General features: G+C 38.9%; 2 pseudogenes; both read left to right on the plus strand.

Moving 5' to 3' along the window:
• LOC143640340 (3',5'-cyclic-AMP phosphodiesterase 4D-like) overlaps nucleotides 1–15,398 on the plus strand; it is an 81,660-nt pseudogene that overhangs the window by 26,655 nt on the left and 39,607 nt on the right.
• Nucleotides 4,491–6,211, plus strand: LOC143390016 (E3 ubiquitin-protein ligase ZFP91 pseudogene; annotated as a pseudogene).

Raw genomic sequence — 15,398 nt, forward strand, 5'->3', positions numbered from 1 at the left:
TCTAATATCTGTTATTTTTTAAAGTACTATTTATAATAAAGTGTTAAGATTATCAGCCTGGAAGAATTTTCCAAAACAAAACAAAAAAAAATAAAATCAATATTAAGAGGACAGTGAGTAGAAACTTATTAGGGATTATGGTATATCTGAGTCTATATTATTTTATACTAGTTAACTACTTCTGAAAAAACATGAAAAAACTTAACTTTTCCACTCCATAATAACATAGTTTACCTCTACAATCCACATTTCCCTGATTAACAAGAAGCTATGGCCATTAGACAAGCACTTCCTCTGATAGAGAAAACTTTTCTAAAAAAAAAAAAATTAAAAAAAATAGTGGAAGTGCCACAACAGAAATAACTGAGATGGAACCTAGAACCCTGGTCCGATTGTCTTTCCCTCAGCTTGAACATTTACCTTCTCCTTCTTCTTTTCCACTTGACTAACTGGTTCATTCTTCTCATCACAGTTTAAGTATAATTGCTTTGGGGGCACTGTCCCTCACACTGCCAGATATAGACACACAGTGACCAGCCCTAGCTGGCTGGCATGTCTTTCCCACTCTGTCTGGTTGCATCCTGTTATTCAAGCACATTTCTCCCTGTGCCCTACTTGCCTGATCACCTGGTTGATCCTCAGCAATGTCAGTTCCCCAAGAGCAGGGGTGTGGCTGGTTCACATTCCTATTCCCAGTGCCTATCAGAACACAGAATAATTCCTCTGTTTTAGTCAGATTTTTCATTGCTGTGACCAAAATACCTGACACAAACTATGGAAGAGGGGAAATTTATTTGGGGCTCACTGATAGTTTTAGAGGTCTCAGTCCACAGATGGCTGACCGCATAGCTCTGGGCCCTACATGAGGCAGAACATCATGATAGAAGGATGTGGAGGAAGAAAGCAGCTCAGAACATGGCCAACAGGAAGCAGAGAGAGCCAAAGAGCTCCATTTACCAGAGACAAAATATAAACCCCAAAGGCACACTCCCAGTGACCAGTCTTCGCTAGCCACATCCTACCTGTCTTCAGTTACCACCCAGTTAATCTATTTCAGTGGTTTAAGTTACTAATTAGGTTACAGCTCTCATTTAACCTCATTTGCATTTTCTCACACATGAACTTTTGGGGACACCTCATTTCTAAATCTCTGCAAATGCTTGTTGACTGAAAGTGTAAAGTGGCCATTCAGCATTTAAAGCCTGAGGGTGTGTCATGAAGAAACCATTTATCTCCAGTTGTGTTGTCTATACAACATGGCCAGTTGTAAAACATCAGGCTGACCTCAATAGCCCTGAGGCCTTTGCTATTCAGTAGGTTATGGGTACAAACACAACCTTCTAGAAATTCTTAGCTCCGAAGGAAAAACGAAATTATTTGTTGCCACTAAAACTTGCAGTCTCAAATTTCAGTAAGAAATCGAGGTCTTGTCTCTAAAAGACAAACAAGAAACTAATGCCCTGTAAATTTCCTTTGGATGTGGTCACCAGAGTGCAAGCATTTAATATAACAAACACTTAATCAAACAGGTGTGAAGGTATCACACTGGTCCTTCTATCTCCAAAGAAATGTCCTCAGACCCATTCTATACAAGGCAGAAGTTCTCAACAGATTTACAGGCACAGAATATATTAAAATGGAAAGAGGGAGTGAGAAAATCATAGCTAACACCTGAACTTACACCTTCTTTGACTAACTACGCAATGCCCATGGAGACATTGAATTACAATATCATCTGGTAGACTCTAAGTGAAAGCCAGTGCATGGTCTCCTTTTTGGTCAATGCAGATTTGTACCTCCTTTATTAATTCAAACCAAATTAGCTTCCTGGGGTGTCAGAATAGTAGAATTCAATCTCCACACAGCTGGACTCTGTTGTGCTTGGTATTAGCAAAGAGGATGCCACTGGTACATGGCATGATGACTCTGAAAGAATCAGGATTCAATTGCCCTGCACTCTCTGTGCCACTAGAATATTTCCAAGCTCACAGTTAGAATTTGAAGAAGACCTGTGCTGCCTTTCACAGAATACCTTTTTATTTGCTTTAGGAAAGGAGTCTAGGAAGAACTCATCTAAGAACTTGGGTTTTTTGTTTGTTTGTTTGTTTGTTTGTTTTTTGTTGTTTTGTTTTGTTTTGTTTTTTGCTTTAGGGTAAATGTCTAGGAAGAACTCATCCAAGAGCTCTGGTGTTAACCCACTAATGGTTTCTTGTGAACTTCTTGCTCTTTTGTGCCATTTAGATTTTTTTTTATTCCAAGAATAAATTGTGGCTCATTCTTTTTAAAAATAATCTGTCAAGTTACCATGAATCCAGTGATTAATATTTTCTGCTTGTTACTTATTAAGATGTCAAGTTCCCAAGTGTCAGTGGTAGGATTAATAAAATGAGAATTAGTAGCAAGTCAACCATTTGGTTTTCCCAAACTATAAAAAAGGATAAGGTATTTTCCCAGACAAAAAGTCAATGTTTTCAAAATTTTCACAGAGCAAGGACTAAAAAACATTCTCAGACATCAATATTTGAGTCATTTGAATAAACTCTAGGTCTATAACTATATCATCCTGAATATCCCAAAACTCATCTGAATAACAAACTCTCAGCAAGAAGGTAACTGCTAGTATAGAAAACAGAGCTATTTCAAAGCAGCAGTTTAAAACATTGACCTTTTTTAAATACAGCATTTATCAAGTTCAAATTTATATTTTTAATTTCTTCTCTTTCTCTCACTTCTATGGTGCTGGGGATCAACCCAGAGACTTACACATGCTAAGCAAGTTTTCTACCACTGAGCTATATCCCAGCCCAGACTTTTATTTTCATAACTTAAAAAAAACTAAAATAAGTCAGAAGTGAATCATGGTGTATTTTCAATCAAACACAAAAATTCAATCCCAAGCTGACACCAATAAACTTAAGAGCGATGGCCCAGAACCAGATGCTGAGTAGAACAAGAGAGAATTTACAACACCTAAGTGCTTTCTGTAAGCATCCCCCAGACCTGCTAGGATAGTCATCATCTTCAGCATTAGAGAGTCTGCTGCCAACTGCATATCTGTGTGGTTAACCATTCAGCTTCCACAAAAGCATCCCAAGCTAAGACAAAGAGTAGAGTGCAGCCTAGAGTCACATTACCTTGATTCAAATCTCTGCTGGCTTGGAACAGATTTTCAACTTCCCAAAGATTTGTTTTTCTCACTGGTAAAATGAGAACAATGATTCTATCAGCCTTGAGGATTTTTGTCAGGATTAAGTGAGATAATTCATTTAAAGTGCTCATTTAGTATAGTGTGTGACAGACACTAAGTGCTTATTAAGTGTAGCCACTAGAAGAAACACACACACACACACACACACACACAACCTCAACTATTTTACAGATATCCCTTAATATATCTATTTTTAAAGTATTTTAAAAGATGGCAACAAGTTAAAAGCTATCAATTATAAGTAACAATTTTATAAAGTTATATTCCAAAAAACTTTGGACAATCCATAAATGATATTTTTTTCAACATAATTTATTGAGCACTGATTCAATACCAGATACATTGTTAACTTTTAACTTGTTGATATATATAATTGATAGCTTTTAACTTGTTGCCATCTTTAAAAACACTTTAAAATACATACATTCAGGGATATCTGTAAAATAGTTGAGGTTGTGTGTGTGTGTGTGTGTGTGTGTGTGTGCGCGCGCGCGCGCGCACAAGTGCTGGGCTTTGAAGGGAATATGAATTAATCATTATATATTACACACATACATATATATATTTTTGTTTGTTTGTTTTTTGTTTTTGTTTTTTTACCTCAAGGTGTTTATAATCATCTTGTGGAACCTGGCAAACATCTGTTAAAAAATAGGAAAGAATACTAGGTGGAATCTATTTAAATACCTTAGGTTTACAATATTTCTAAAATCTCTATAGCATATGTTTATACAACTTGTCAATATACCTCTCTAACACATGTATCAGAAATGTTTCTCAATGTAAGAAAATAGGAAAAAAATTTAAATACCTTCTCTAAGATACTTTAGAAGGAATCGTGCACTTCTGAGGCTTTATTTCAAAATCAAAGATTCTCTTAGCACTGTTTTAAGGAAAACAGTGATAATTTGACTACTTTTCTAAATTCAGAAAGTCTGTGTTACCTATGTAAACCCTAGCTTAATTGAATATAGTCAATTAATAAGAATTTCCACTTTTATCATGTTCCTGTGACATGAACATCATAATCTTCCCCAATGTCTATCACCATGAGACTTAACTTTTTTAAAAATTTGATACGTATGATCTGAGATTTAGTAAAAGGGTCCCCAAGAATTGACTGAAGGAAATCTTCATTTGCATCTCCTAACTTAAAAATAATCCTTAAGAGAGTGAGCCAGACGCTCTGGGAGGCGAGGGGGGCGGGGGGAGCAGCGTCGCGGCCGCCGCCGCTTCCACCTCCACCGCCTGGAACGAGGGGGTGGGGGACGGACGAGCCCCGATGCCGGGCGAGACGGAAGAGCCGAGACCCCCGGAGCAGCAGGACCAGGAAGGGGGAGAGGCGGCGGCGGCCTAGGCGGCTCCAGAGGAGCCCCAACAACGGCCCCTTGAGGTGGCGGCGGCGGCGCCTGCGGGGACCACGAGCAGCCGCATGCTGAGGGGAGGTCGGGACCGAGGCCGAGCTGCTGCGGCTGCCGCCGCGGCCGCCGCTGTGTCCCGCCGGAGGAAGGCCGAGTATCCCCGCCGGCGGAGGAGCAGCCCCAGCGCCAGGCCTCTCGACGCCCCAGGGCAGCAGTCCCAGGCTGCGAAGGCCGCGTCTCCAGTTCAGGTCAAGAAGAGTCCGCGACTCCTATGCTTAGAAAAAATAACAACTGATAAAGATCCTAAGGAAGAGAAAGAGGAAGAAGACAGTCTGCTCTCCCTCAGGAAGTTTCCGTTGCTGCATCTAGACCTAGCCGGGGCTGGCGCAGTAGTAGCAGGACATCTACCTCTCGCCTTCGAGATACAGAAAACACTCGAAGTTCTCGCTCCAAGACTGGGTCATTGCAGCTCATCTGCAAGTCAGAACCAATTACAGATCAGCTTGATTATGAAGTTGCAGAAGAACATCAGTCTCCTGGTGGCATTAGTGATGAGGAAGAGGAGGAGGAAGAAGAAATGCTAATCAGTGAAGAAGAAATACCATTTAAAGATGATCGAAGAGATGAGACCTACAGACCTCACTTAGAAAGGGAAACCTCAAAGCCACGGAGAAAATCAGGGAAGGTGAAAGAAGAGAAAGAAAAGAAAGAAATTAAAGTGGAAGTAGAAGTGGAGGTGAAAGAAGAAGAGAATGAAATTAGGGAAGATGAGGAACCTCCTAGGAAGAGAGGAAGAAGGCAAAAAGATGACAAAAGTCCACGTTTACCCAAAAGGAGGAAAAAACCTCCAATTCAATATGTCCGTTGTGAGATGGAAGGATGTGGAACTGTTCTTGCTCACCCTCGCTATTTGCAGCATCACATTAAATACCAGCATTTGCTGAAGAAGAAATATATATGTCCCCATCCCTTCTGTGGATGACTCTTTAGGCTCCAGAAACAACTTCTGCGACATGCCAAACATCATACTGATCAAAGGGATTATATCTGTGAGTATTGTGCTCGGGCCTTCAAGAGTTCCCACAATCTGGCAGTGCACAGGATGATTCACACTGGCGAGAAGCCATTACAATGTGAGATCTGTGGATTTACTTGTCGACAAAAGGCATCCCTTAATTGGCACATGAAGAAGCATGATGCAGACTCCTTCTACCAGTTTTCTTGCAATATCTGTGGCAAAAAATTTGAGAAGAAGGACAGCGTAGTGGCACACAAAGCAAAAAGCCACCCTGAGGTGCTGATTGCAGAAGCTCTGGCTGCCAATGCAGGCGCCCTCATCACCAGCACAGATATCCTGGGCACTAACCCAGAGTCCCTGACACAACCTGCAGATGGTCAGGGTCTTCCTCTTCTTCCTGAGCCCTTGGGAAATTCAACTTCTGGAGAGTGCCTGCTGCTAGAAGCTGAAGGGATGTCAAAGTCGTACTGCAGTGGGACAGAATGGGTGAGCCTGATGGCTGATGGAAAGATCTTTGAGGGAAGTGGCAGCAGTGGGGGCACTGAAGGGCTGGTCATGAACTCGGATATTCTCGGTGCTACCACAGAGGTTCTGATTGAAGATTCAGACTCTACTGGACCTTAGTGAAAAGGAAGACTTTGGATGCTGGGACAGTTCAGACTTTGTATTTAAAAGATAAAAAGGACAAAAAAAAATTTAAAGCATTTAAAATCTGGTAAAATAACTGAAGGGCCTGCTCTTTCCATTGTGGATCACAGCACACACAAACCCCATCCCAAGAGCTCCCTCTGTTCTCCCTCTTTTAAAATTGATGTTGCCTTTAACAGAAAACAAAAGCAGCAGCAGCTCTAAAAGTGAGGGTTAATCCTCATACTCGGTTCCAGCCAGCAGCAGACTTATGCTCAATTGGCAGATCCCCTTTCCAACCCATAACTCTGATGTGCTCTGGATCAGCTTTTGACTCAATAGTATACTACTGTCCTTTCAATCCTATCTTCTCTTCCACTGCTGCCCTATGGTTCTGGCTTCTACCCACTGCAACACACTTATCCTCAAATACTATGTAATTCTAATCTCTGGAGGCTGGCAGCTTGACTTGGCACTTTAGGCCCCTTAACAGGATGTGCTGTTAAAACAGCACATGTTTCTCACCCCTCTTTCTCCATTCCCCACTGGGTTTTGGAAAGGAAGGATACATGTGGACCACCTCCCTCCTCTTTGATCCCAGCACCTCATTCCCCCTCCCAAACCTTCATATGGCTCTGAATGGTGCTTATTTGCTTGGAAGCAGGCTCCCAAGAGGGAGGGGGCTGCCCTCTACACAGTCTTTTTGACTGTAAGATAGGGCTGTGTATTAGTGAGTCAGTGAGAAAAGTCCCAGGCTAATGGCAGAAATTTGCACTTTGAACATGTGTGTTTTTGTGTTGTGGAACCTGAGATTTCTTATTTATTAATGGAAAGTCTGATTTTTTTTGGGGGGAGGGTCTTTGTTGCTATATTTTGTGGGGCTGGGAGAGATTAGATTATTCTGACATGGGATCCTTTCCACAAGAGGTACTTTGAAGGTAAGGCATAGGGTTGAAAAGCACAGCCAGCCTCTAAAATCATAGCTCTCCAGTGGCCTTTAAAGAAAGCTGGTCCTCAGCACTAACAAAATCACTACAATAGCCTAGTGCTTTTTTTGGAAGCCTTCTTAGGGAAGGATAATGGGTTTGTGGTAACCAATGTGCTCTTTGAGATTTTAAGAGCATTGAGATTTAAGGAATTTTGAGGGGATGAGGATGGTTGTTCAGGTCTGAATTACAGATATGAGATTTTTTTTTCTTGTGAATTTCCTTTTGTCTCTATCATTTCCTTTTATATATCACCCTTCTTGCCTGTTGGTTGTTTTGGTTTGTTTTGTTGTTTTTGTTTTTTGCTTTGCTTTATCATTGGTTTGCGGCAGCTCCCTATTAGACACTTAGAGAAAGAACAAAGTGTAAGAATCCTAAGTAAGTCAAAGAAAACTGCTGATTTGTTTCTCTTTTAGTAACACCTCAGAAAAGACTTCAGTAGACAAAGTTAGGCTATATGATAATGGTTTTGGCTTTCACCTGAAGTTCTGGAAATTACCACTTCCCTTCAGATAGATTTTCATGGGGTGTGGATTGCTTATTATTATACATGGGTGTTTTTGAACAAGCTTGTAACTCTCAAAAGACTAAAAACTTATTTTATTTTGACTGATTTTTAGAGTCTTAGAAGGGCAATTCCTATCCTATGTACCTCAGAAGCCAGAATTGAAAACTTACCCTATTTGTTTATTGTCAGAAATGTGTGATGGCTGTTGGAAAGAATGAAGTTTTGCTGAGAACAAAATAAGGAACAACTTGTTTTTCACAAACACTAAAACTACCAAATTTGTCAGTTTTCTCTTTAATTTATTTTTTTCCAAAAGGGGGGTAACAATGTCATCTTTGAAAGAGGCTTACTGTACACCCACTAGTGTCGGTGGTTGGGATGCCAGGGAATAGGGAGTGAGACACCTATAGTAAATAGTCTTAAATGCACTATTGTTTCAGAGTGTTGCAGATCTGCCATCTCTCCAATGTGAGGGTAGAACATGGAATAAGGATAGAAAGGATACAGAAAAGATAGAAGGGATGCAGAATATGCTTTCCTGCCCACAGCGAGGGGTTTGCAGTTTTAATTTGGTATGTTGAGTGGATTTGAAAATACTAAGATGGATTGAGTGGGTCTACAACAAAGTTCCTTTTTATACTGTTTCACTAACTAGCATCTATATCCCACACTTACCTTTTTGTGTTTGTCACACCTAGACTTTTTCTTCATGAACTTCACTTGCACTGGTTAGTCATCAGATATTTTAGCCACCTATACAAAAGCAAACTGCATTAAGGGGGGGAAAGGCACTTCTCTGGGATGGGGGAATATGTTCTCCTTTGTATCACACTCCCCTCCCCATAAAAAGCAACTAGTTAGTTCCAATTGGAAACTCCTATCCTTCCCCTTTGTTGGGGGTGGGAATCCTCTTTCACAGCTACCATTTGCTGACAATAAATTATTGTAGCAGTTTGCAATAAATTTTAAAATATTTTTCATGGAGTTTATATTTTTCCTTTTGAGAAAGGAATGCTATCATAGTAAAGAGTCTATATAAGTAAACTTTCTAAGCCCCATTTATGTTCTGCTCCCCCTGCCATTGTTTATTTCATTGTCTCTCCAAGGACCTCTTTTAATCTTGAAAATCTGTATTTCATACTCTTTATTAGTCTGATTTTGTTACCTTTTTAATAACTTGCCATGTCATATTCTCCAGCTTGAATTGGCATTTCTAAATTCTGATAATGTCATTGAGATGTCATTATTCGGTATTTCTAGAAGATGTACTTCTCCCTTGCTTGTGATTGCCCAGGGTTATTTTGAACAATCTTAATATGTTTCAGACAGTTTAGATACTGGCTGGGAGTACTGGGAATAAGAAAATTATTTAGGTATAGAAAGCATCCACATAGAGCACTTGAACCTCCTTTGTACCTGTTTGGAGGGAAAAAAATCATAAAATATACTACCAACCTAAATAAGATTATTACAGTCTCATTGTTTGCAGTGCCATTTTTTCCTCCTGTCTTTCCCACTTTTCAATGTACTCAAGAAAATTGAAAAATTGTAATAGATCAATTGAAAATATTTTATTTCCTGAAAGCCTTTTTTGCCTATTGTAATGTGCAGGACCCTTCTCCTTTGATGAAAGAGATGGGTAGTTAAGACACCTGAATCTAGGTTGAAAAGGTTGTGTAAAAAGAAATTATAATAAAAGGGATACTTTGCTTTTCAAAAAAAATAATAATCCTTAAAATTAAAATTTCATATCTAAAACGACTCAGCACATACTCAAATCAACAAGGACCACGTACTTACTGCTTTGTATTTTTTTCTTTGTCAGAAGATCACCAATGTGCAACCAACCATCCATCAACAAAGCCACCATAACAGGTAAGAGAGATCTGCGGACTTATTCTTCTTGTGTCCAGGAAGAATCTGTATCTTTCAACAGTCAACATCACATTAATGCTGATTCTATACTCCAATTCTAAAATGTCAAAGAAATAAATTTTTTCTTCTTTATGTTATCCTCACGATCATTGATCTTACAATTTTTCCATTTAAGCTGTTCCTTGGAAAACCTGTTCTAATGTGCCCCATTCTTAACCACTTGACTTTATATTGGAACTCAGTTCAGCTTTGCTCTAGGCATTTGTGTTGCGGGAGACAGAGTTACCCTCAGAATACCTGCCATTTTTGTTCCAGGCTTGGTTATCTGCTTCATCTTCATATATGGTAGTTTAGTTTAATGAAACTAAAAGTATAAATAAGAGAAATATGTGTTTTGTGCTGGAAGGAACATATTACTATTCCAGTAGTTCTTATGGGAACTCGGGTTGCTGAGTATAAATACAACTTGTGAGGGGAGAGAAAAAGTTATTACACAATACAGAAAAGTTCAGTGTGATGAGAAAAGGGTATGTTATGCCAGATTTGTGAGACCCCAGTAGACCTCCAGGAGCAGAATACATTGCAATCACACAAGAGTCTTTATTGCAAGCTGGAGCCTGGATTTACAACCAATCCCGATGCAGCAGTCCCAGGGAGTGAGTCCCGGTCCTTTGTTCAGTGAGATTTTATAGGTTTTGGGGGGATACTCTATATGTCACAACATCACACAGCAAATCATTCCATATCTCGGGAAAATCATTGATTAGCACATTCACTGGTGGGAACAAGTTGGGTAAGGGTGATTGGCTAGTACAAGAGGGGGATTCCTTTGAACTGATTGGTTTAAGTGATGAGGGGTGTACGTGCTAAACTACATGGTTTCCCAACATGTTATCAACCACCATAAACTACTGGGGGGTCATCTGGCATTCCAGGTATTTTCCCTGTCTTATGCTGATTGGAGGTTGCTAGGGGGGCTGCCATGGGTCTTCACCTAGCCTAACTGAGTCAGGGACACCTGGCACCACAGACCTCTCCTGTTATTTACAGAAAAACAACTCAGCAGGGTGGGTATGTGCTTAGGAGTGCTCTGTGGGTTTTTCCAAGGACAAAGGTCAGGCCCCCTTCCTTAGGACAGGCCTTGAGATAGAAGCTGCTGTTATTTATTTATTTATTTTTAAAATGGAGTCACATTAGTTTCTCAGGTCCACAAATGTTTGGAAAAGAAAAGTAGAAGAAAGGATGAGGGAAAGAAAAGGCATAAAAATGTATTATCCCCATGCCTAATGGTCTGATTTAACCAGGAGACTTGACCTGAACTGAACCAAAAACAGAATGAATGATCTCATTTTGCTGAACCTGAAACCAAATTGAACTTCATTTAATCATTTCTCAAAACCCCAATTGATTCATTGAAATAATTGCCTGGAAAATAAAACCTATGATTTCTAAAATTATTACCAAAAGAAAATTAACATACTCTCCAAACTAGACCAATACTTCATCTTGATTCAAGTGTCTTCTTAGAACCCCAACCTTTAATAAGGAGCTTCTTATTAAATTTTTAGTGAATGCAGATTACTTGAAATTTAACTTTGTCATGTCCAATCAACTGGTTGCCTTTGTAGTCACCACATCAGAGTTGATTCTGAAACAGCAGTTAATGTTATCTTCTTATCTGAAAGTCTACCAAATAGCACTTGTATTTCAATGACTACTACATTTTTTGTTCTTTTTTCCGTGTTTCACTTTACAAATCTTGTTGGTAATGACTTTTCATTGTCATTTCATAGTATACATATATTCATTTCATAGTATACATATGGTTTACCAATTTTGTTCTTCACATTGACCAAGAGATCAACAGTAAAGAATTTCTAAATACCAGAATAAGTTATTTTAGGAACAAAAGCCACATTGAACCTGGTCTCCAGCCCTGCTTCAGGAATTACAGGTACCCCTGTGAACAGGAGCTACCTTCCCCCCACCCACTTTTGCAATAAGCAAGACTGACATTTTGGTTTGAGTACAATGTGTGCTATTTTGGTCTCTTGGCATTTGTTTGTTTGTTTTGTTTTAGTTTGAGGTTGCATATGAGCTTGCCTCACAGATGGGGCAGCATCTTCCCAGAAGAACAGCTTTAGGCACTAGTAGAACTCCTTTGTGTCCTACACAAGATGTTTGGGTGCTCAGTGGTCAGAGCAGCTGCCAGCCACCTTGGCAGATGACCAGCTGCACTCAGAGACCACAGACATGTTCTTACACATAGGTGTGAAACCCCATAGAAACTCCCAGAAACTTTTACATAATATTGAATGAATACCTGGAGAGGGAACTAAGAGACACTGGAATTGGGCAATTAAGGCTAATGGGGCCTCATTTGTACCCTATAACTCCTGACCTGAGGACTACAGAAGCATCCCATGTAGGAAGGGAGAGCAATTAGCTGTCATTAACTGCTTGGTAGCTGGGCTCCTCACAAAGCCCAACAGGAAATTGCCTGGCTAGTGAAAGGAAGTCTTTTTTCTTGTCCAAATATTGCAAACCAAGGTGGGAAGAGGGGTCTGGAGTGTGAGGGGATGATGGCAAGAGCAGTGAAAAGTTCCTGTCTGTCATCCCATTCTGAAAAAGTGAGTCCTTAAAACCTAAGCAATTATAGTAATGGTGGTTGAGTCTTTGATACAAGTTAGACTTCAGATAAGAAAAGGTAGTACTTATGTGTTTCTTCCCTCCAGACTTATTCCCTCCTGTTAGAAGCTCACTATATCTCTGTAGTAGTACTGAGAAGATGAGAAAAGGGATTTTGTTGTTGTTGTTGTTTTTTAAGTCAGTAAGGCAACCTATCAGATCAAGGCAGCCATCTTTGAAATTTTGCTGAAAATCTGGAGGAATAGGGTTGTCTAAATTCATTTCCTCACTAGCCCAAAGGGCTATATTGAACAAGCTCAAGGCTCCCCTTCAGGAGTCCTTTATAGATCTACATAGATGTGATTAAAATTGTGAGCTGCCTGTCCAGAACTCAAATTGTTCTCTATCATGACAGCTGTATGGCCCTGAGCAGGTTGCATACCTTTCTCTGCCTTGGTTTCTCCATCTATAAAATAGTGATCCCACTTTATGCAGTAAGATCACCGTTGGTAGGTGCCGTGAAGTAATGTGTTCACTTTTACTAGCATGGTGCCCAATAGTGTCAGCACTCAATACATCTTGGTAAAATTTGTTTTGTTGTTTTGGTTTCTCTGACCTACTCTGTACATAGAACTAGGGGTGCCAGTTCAGACTCTATAAAAAGTACCAGAGATTATCCTCATAAATTTATAAAATACATAGATTTATTTCTATGGTGTTAGATGCTGAGATCAACTTGTCAATGTGTTTGAGTTCTGGGGAAGGACAGGTTGCAGACCTGTCTTTCTATTATATCCTCACAGGGTCAAAAGGGGGCAAGTGGGTAGATTCCTTTAAAAGGGTGCTAATTCCATGCTCAGGACCTGATTATCTCCCCAAAGCCTCACCTTCAACTATTACCATGTTGGGGATTAGGATGTCAATGTGAATTTGAGGTGCCCATACACATTCAGTCCATCATGAGGGACAGTGAAAGGGACAGGACAGAAATTAAAAAGAAAAGGGAAGAGTGAGAGAAAGACAAGGATGCAGAATCATAAGAGTAATGTGTGTGGATCCCCCAGAATGGCCCACAGGGACATACTGGCTTTGGACCTGTCCAAATGACACCTCCTGTTGTCCTAATTTTGTGTCCTTTCCCCTCATCACTGTCATAGATGTTAGTGCATTTTTTATTGAGATGATAAGATTATTCTTCAGAGTCTAAAAACTTACTTTTGAGAGCTAGTTTTTTGAAGGAAAAAATAATTCACTATAACTCTTCCATAAACCAATTCTTTAAGTGTAAAAAATAATTAAGAACTTCTATGTCATATAATATTTCCTGAAAATTACTCCAATAGAACATATAATACCATTTTACCCATTCAAGTTTGATTATTTATTGGTACTGGGGATTGAACCCAGGAGCACTTCACCACTGAATGTCATTTCTAGCCCTTTTTATTTTTATTTTTATTTTTTTTAAATTTGAGACAAGATCTTGCTAAGTTGCTTAGGGCCCCACTAAATTGCTGAGGTTGGACTCCAACTAGTGATACACCTGCCTCATCTTTTCAAATCGCTGGGATTTCAGGTGTGTGCCATCATGCCAGGGTCAGGTTTTTGTTGTTGTTACTTTGATAAATATTAAACACAGAGAAGTTGTACTTCATACCAGAGTTAAAACATGTCAGATACCTGCCAGTTTTTATTTTTATTTATGAGAGGTAATTACATAGATCTAAAATGACCTAATAATTCTTTAAAGATAGGGCTTCTAAAATAGTATTTTTTTAAAAAAAGATTTACTACTGAAGAGCTGTTTTTAAAAATGTTTTTATTAGTTGTTGATGGATCTTTATTTTATTTGTTTATTTATATGCAGTGCTGAGAATTGAACCCAGTGCCTCACACATGCTAGGCAAGCACTCTACCATTGAGCCACAACCCCAGCCCAACAGCTATTTTATTCTTCAGTTGTGATATAACAAAAAGCTGATGTGTGGCTTTCAGATCCTGATTACTTTCAGTATTACTTTCAGTATGTTTCTGAATTTCCATATTTTAATCCTACTTATTTAATCATCTTTAATTTGAGGATTTTCATGCATGAATGTAACTCAGAGAAAAGCTATTTAAATTTCTTTCTTTGGAAGATGTGAAGACTGGAATCTCATGAGTCAAAAATCTACTTGGTGGCAGCTCTGAAAATAAATATAAGGTTCCATTTTCCCTTATTACACCCTTATAAAATAAAATAACCCACCATAATAAGATAGTCTTCAGACTTGTAGAATTTTGTTTTTCAGGAAAGTAAAAGAAATATTTAAAAATATTAATTTCTGAGTAACAGATGTATCATTTGTTTTTTGTACATGGACTTGAAAAGTAGAAAAAAATATTGTCCCAATTTCTCATTGGATATGTGTTCATTGTTAGAGTTATTTTAATTATATTCACTGATTATCCTAGAGGCAGAAAAATGGGTAGCCTAAGGCTTTGGACTTCGGACTTTGGAGAAATACAAGTTCTTAAACCCAGGCAATACAATTAGTGCAATTGCCTTCCCTCTACTGTAGAGGGCGACACACAATGCCATGAGGAGCATAAAACACCACAAAAGTAGTTTCAGTCAGGAAAACAATATGCATTAAGTCTCTGTTCCACTTCATATTTTTTAACCCTGAAAACTCATGGCTCTATTTAAAAACTGAGTTTATTACAATAGAATTTTGTCAATCTGTAAAGCAGAGTATTAAAAAGAAAACTATCCAAATACTAGTCAGTTAAAACATGAGAAGAAATGTAACTGTGTTTGTTATTGATCTAAAGCACAAATAATTTCTAAGACTGAATAAGAGGTGAAAAACATAACACAGACATTCAACTGGAATAGTTATTTTCTTATTATCTGAACTAATCATTTAATACTTTGAGCTTAAAGAAAAGAAACTAAGTATGTCATGGTGAGAGTAATGATGCTAACACTTATTTAGATCTGCCTGTAAGTCTTTGTGTCTGTAACAAACACTATATATAACATAATACATCATATACAAAATAAAAATATATATGTGTACCTTTATCTGAAATTATAGTTTGGAGCAAAAGCCACATAAAGAAGTAAGATAGGACCTATGTGAGAGGGATGTACAAGTCTTGAGAAAACACTAACCCTGTTAAGTCAGTATGTAAGAACAGAAGG

The sequence above is a fragment of the Callospermophilus lateralis genome, unplaced genomic scaffold (genome assembly GCF_048772815.1).
Source record: "Callospermophilus lateralis isolate mCalLat2 unplaced genomic scaffold, mCalLat2.hap1 Scaffold_183, whole genome shotgun sequence".
Classification (NCBI taxonomy): Eukaryota; Metazoa; Chordata; class Mammalia; order Rodentia; family Sciuridae; genus Callospermophilus; species Callospermophilus lateralis.